We start from the raw sequence: 6,000 nt of genomic DNA on the forward strand, positions 1-6,000 counted from the left end.
GATAAATGTTTTAAATGAATGCTGAATCTCAATAAAATCATGAACCGACCTAACCTAGACCACCAATGAAAACCTGGAAGCATTAGACAGCCATTTTTTCCTAGCGTGAAACTCCTCGTCAGGGCGCACGCCCGTTCCTGCACATGGGGATCAAACCCAAGACCTTCGGTCTCGCCAATGAATGTTTGTTCTATGGACCATTGAGTCAGCATTAAACTGTGTTAATGTCTAAGACAATGGAAGATAGTCGCGTAATATCGTGGATTGGTTAAGGTTAGACCTTAACACCGCTGGATCCCGGTTCAGTGGATTAGTGATTAAGCATTCACGAGAAGTGCCAAAGGTCTTGCGTCCAGGGTTGTGGACGCCTACTGCTGAGGAGTTACATACTAGGATGAGACGGCTGTCCGATTCTTCCAAGTTTTCAACGGTGGTCTAACTTAAGGTCGGTTCGTGTTCCCAATGATCTCCACAATCTATTACTGACAAATACGAAATCACTAGATAAGTATATTCAAATGAGTTGACTGAATTTACCATAAGATCCACTACAAATGTTTGTCGCTTGTAATTGATATTAGCAAATAAACTGTTATACCACTAGTACAGATATTTCAGAGACTGAAGAGATGGGACGTAGCTATTTGTTCAACTTTAAATCTGTGGGTTGGAGTTTTCTTAATATGAGGATAAATTAGTTTTATCATGAATAAATATTAATTTTATTAAGCATCCCTTGTATGCTTTAACATTTCCCTCCACCTCATCTACACATTTATCACGATAAATTATTTCCCTAATTTACGCCGTTACTAGTCAAGTTGATGAACAATTTAATATTTTCTGACAATCGTCTTTAGTATTTCTATTTTAAAAAGTTGAAATTACTTGTCGTACACTAAGATAATACTGGACGAATCTCATGAAATTTATTATGAGAATGGAGGTTTCTAGCTTATTTACGTAAAATAAACCAAAGTTATTACGTTTCGTTCTATTTTTTCTCCAGCTAGTTAATAAGTTGCAGATAGTAAATTTTTGTCCATACTACATACAGTCCACATCAATAAATAAATTAATGGAAATCCCCACTTGTATAACTTGTGATTTCCTTTGTATACATAATAAATTTGCCTACTCATAAGTAGTTTGAGTAATTGATTTTATTTTCCGTTCAAGGTTATTTTCACTAAAACATCCTTATCAGTATAGGGTTACGGAGATTATTGAGTTTTGACAAAACGGCCGTCCATTGCTTCTAGGTTTTCGATGGTCGTCTAACATCGATCGATTCATGGTTTCAATTAAAACATGCTTACTTAAAAAATCATTTTCTCACCTTGTATAGAAAATATTCTAAAAACTGAACAGCTATATCTTTAAATGACTATTTATTGTAACTGGAAGACTATTAGTATCGATTTCATGCCATCGGCCTATTATATCACTAATTCATCCTGTTCTACAAATAAACTGAAAAGTTTTCAGACGTTTAAATGTTCATTAACTCTTCTAATGAATTATTGAAACTAGTTGTAATCAAAATGATAAATTTAAATTATTAGAACTGTTAACTTAATCCCATAGAATTATTAATTTTAAACAACCTCGAACCTTAACTTTCGATCTAACTATTCAACTCTTTGTCAACTGGGCTACGAATTTTGATCAATAATCACTTTCCTGTTCAACTAACCAAAGGATATGACTGATAATTTAAGAGTTTTCGAACTTAGCCATCGACATTAAGTATTGTAGTTCAATGAGTATAATTTTAAAAATGTCTAATCTAGACTACTAATACTATTTCATAGTCGCCAGTTTAATATTATTATTAAACGGGGCTGTGTGAAGATTGTTGAATTTCGTAGTTTATATCACGAATCGATGTTAGTTTAACAGTCAGTAAAAACCAGGAAACATTCAATAGCTGTTTGATCTCAGTACGTAAATCCTCAGAATTTCTCATTCATAATCCACACCAGGTCAATAGTTGTTTATTGAAAATTAGTCTTTGACTATTATTAGCAATATTTTCCCTCAATTCAATGTACGTAAGTTCATTATTCCAAATTCAAAAATATTTGACAAGTTACAGTTTGTTCCTCATTCATAAAGTTCAGGTGATACTCTGATTCTTTGTTAAAGCTATCGTATATAGTAAGAGTTGGTCAATGGAGTTATAACACTCATTAAAAGAGTTCTGTAAAATTTCGAGATCGAATTTTCTATTTAGATAATTTTAAAAAATGTCAGTTATAGTCAAAGTCTTAATACAGTTGTATTAGGGAATTTTAGCTAATAATTCTAAATAATTGACTGATTCAAAGTAAAATTTTAGCATTATCATCTAAAGGATAACTGGAATTCTTAAAATGTTTCTGTGGACATTGAACAAACATTCCACACATTTCTAATAAGCCTATAATACTGTATAACTATAACTCCCTACATAACTGAAGTAGGCGTCATGTTTTTCTGAATGATTATAACCCTACAGGAATTAATTATAGGATACTTCCTAATCGAGATCATCATAAATTCTAGCAAGTGTCAGCTTTCAAATTTCCCAGACGTCACTGTGTATTTTGTTTCCAATGATAATCATTTTACTTTGAAAATTACATGGTAAACACGTAACAAATTATGTAATCAAAATTTTATTGCACATAACTGTAAAACTTTATGAATTACTTCAGTCTGATTTATGCATTTATTATTATCTTTATAGTTTAGTCATCATATAATATGATATTACATATATATATAATCTTATAATATAGCTTTTCATTCCAATTCACTTATCAACTTTTCACATAATTCATTTCTATATCTCCCATGGGTCGAAAATAAAAGTTTATTCGGTAAGACTATAATTTATGAATAAAACGATCAGATTTAACTTAGCAGATCTTTTGTTTTGGCGCGAAATTCATTCACTCATTTTGACTATATACCATTTTGGCATTATAGTTGATGCCAGTTCGTAATGAAAACATTAAATTGAATTCCTATCCCTAACGTCCAACTGTAAATCCTAATACTTTAACCTAATATATAACATTCATTTGTCTCTAGTAAGTATGTAGACAATCCAAAGTCATTTTAGTGTTGCTCAAATGTCGTCCATAAATTGTTGTCTCACCGTTTATTCTTTATTATTTTATTATTTTCAGAATATCTTTGTTAGTAAAGAAAACAACATATAATGCATCAAGAATTTTATTTATACAACTAGTCTTTCAAGCTGTTTGTGTTACCATTTGTGTGTGTGTGTGTGTTGTTTTAAACAATTGACAATAAAACAATATTAAATAAATGCTACATGTTTAATCGTTGCCAACTTTATTATGTAGTTTTGTTTGAAATAAGAGTTAGTCAGTAGTAGACTTAAATAGTTAAGATGGATAGGATTCTGAAATGTTAGTTTTTGTTAAATGAATAATTGTAAATTTTGTTGAATGTTTTCATTAAGAAATGTGATTGATGATCCTCAACATCATTATTCGAAACCATTCTCACTGTTGTAAAGTTATTCACTATTAGACTCTCATACGATAATAAGTGCCGTACGACTTTTTTATGGCTTCGCACCTTCAATATTATCTTTGCAGAAGTTAAATTATCATTCTTCACCATGCTAGATTTTGGATTTATCCACTGCTCAACTGTTAATCACAATCAACTGCATCCCTGATGATCATTAATATTTGTCAATATAATGTTAACTGGATGTTCACTTAAAATAGTTTTAATTAACTCCTATAGCAGTCAAGTCACTAAAACCTTAGCAGAATAATTTGTAAACGAACCTGGGTAGCTTCGTCAAATAAATGAATGTCAGTTTTTTTTTAATAACTCAACTGTATACTTATTCTTTACCAAATCGTGACGATTGTAATGTTGTGATCTTAAATATCTAACTAGGTCTATTAATAAAAGAATCTACCACAAACAATGAGCCAGTTGACATATCTTATTGATGAGCGTTAAGGCTATATGTTCATACTTGTCATATCCAGTATAAAATAAATTGCAATATAGTAAGTTACTCGACCGTTGCTGCTATCTTGACATGGTGGTCGGGCTTACCTATCGTGATGAACCAATCGAACTATACTGGCTAGAACAATCGTTCCTAAATGTCCTATCGTGCCAGACAGGTCGGCTGAAAAACTTTAAGACTAAAAGCATCAAACCCAAGGTCCAAAGGTGAAGTTGTACTGCTGACTGTACAGAGGTGTGATGGCAGTAATGTGTTTCCTTCAGACAACCAGCATAACAGCAATGCTGCCTTCCCACAAGGAGGGATGGGGTTAGAAAAGATCGACCGTAAAAAATGCACATGTCGCTATATCCCACAGATTTCGTGTGTGACCGACCTCAAGCAGCTGTCCCTTGGGCACTGCGGTCACGCTTTCAGGTCACTAAGACCACCTCTAATCCAATTTTCTTTTCAGGTAAATCCAGAAAAGCCCTTCCATGGTGTGGGAAACCGGGAAGTGATAATTTCCCTTATACCTTTAGCAGCACTCAAGATCACTGTATTCATAATCAATCTCCCTCTTCAATCCCTATTATTTCTCCTACATTGACTTTCAACACTAAACTTGCTCTTTTGGCTTCCTCATCAAGTATCACTATAGACAACGATTCTAGTGCGCAAAACACTGTTCCAGGTCTACTGAAACCTCACTCCAAACTACACATTGAAGCCTTCAACATACACACCCTGTGTCAAATCAGCCAGCAGGTCTTCTTGGCTAAAACCCTGGAATTTCGTACCATTGATGCATGCCGTGTCTCCGAAACACGCATGCAGGGTAATAGTGTGCTCATTCAGTTAACCTCACCTCTCCAAAACGGAGGGCCGACGATATACATCCTCCGTACATCTGGCGACCCGATGGCTAGTTCTCGTGAACTGGTGGGTGTAGGCATAACACTAAGTACGAAGGACAAGCACTATTAGAGTGGATCCCCGTTAGCAGTCGTTTATGTGTTGTTTGGTAAGAAGACCTATGAGAATTGAATTAAGTTATAAGAAGGCCGAAAGTAGATTCCAGGAACAACTAAGGTCACACTTGAGTACTGAAAAAGAGGCTGGCCCAGATGTTGCTTGGAAAGATATACAAACAGCTATGGAAACAGTAGTAGCATCTATTAGTAATTTACACCAAAGGGTTACAAATTACCAATGGCTTTCTTCTAAGTCTATTGCACTGATGGATTCTCGTAAACTCATCCAACTTTTGTCACCTATGGCGAAGGCGAGATATCCGTGTGTTCTGTTCTGTTCTTATTTACGGCTGAGAAACGTGAACATTAAGAGTTGAAGATACCCGTAAGCTACTAGTATTTGACCACAGATGTCTTAGAAATATTACTGGCATCTTCTGGGATCTCCGGGTCAATAATAGTGAGGTCAGACGCATGGTATTAGGGAATGATGGTAAATCAGTTGATGAGGTTGTGAATCTTCATCGACTGAGATGGTTGGGCCACGTATTACGTATGCCTGAACACCGATTACCACGACGCGCAATGCTGGCTAGTATTGGGGATGGTTGGAAGAAAGTTAGTGGCGACCAAACCAAAACGTGGCATCAGTGCTTGAAGTCACTAACTTCTAGTGTGAGCCATGTTGGTAGATACAGACTACTTGGTTGGGTTCCACGTGACAATCGTAACCAATGGTTGGAGACTCTTGGTGACATGGCTCAGAATCGATCACAATGGCGTCGGTGTATACACTCTCTGTCTTCCCTTAAACTAAGAGATTAAAATCGCTTCATATCTTTTTTCTACGAACTAATTCTTCCTTCCTGTACTATATCCTTATTGCAATCCTTCTTTTATATATTACCACCTCTGAATTAACTACTTTTATGAATCCGGTGTCCATCTTGTTGCGCTAATGAAGTAAGTGCGGTTTAGCTAATTAATACTAAAAAATTTAACAGCACGAAACTTCCTAGAACTGGGAGATACAATGTTCTA

Source organism: Schistosoma haematobium, chromosome 1, assembly GCF_000699445.3.
Source record: "Schistosoma haematobium chromosome 1, whole genome shotgun sequence".
Taxonomy (NCBI): domain Eukaryota; kingdom Metazoa; phylum Platyhelminthes; class Trematoda; order Strigeidida; family Schistosomatidae; genus Schistosoma; species Schistosoma haematobium.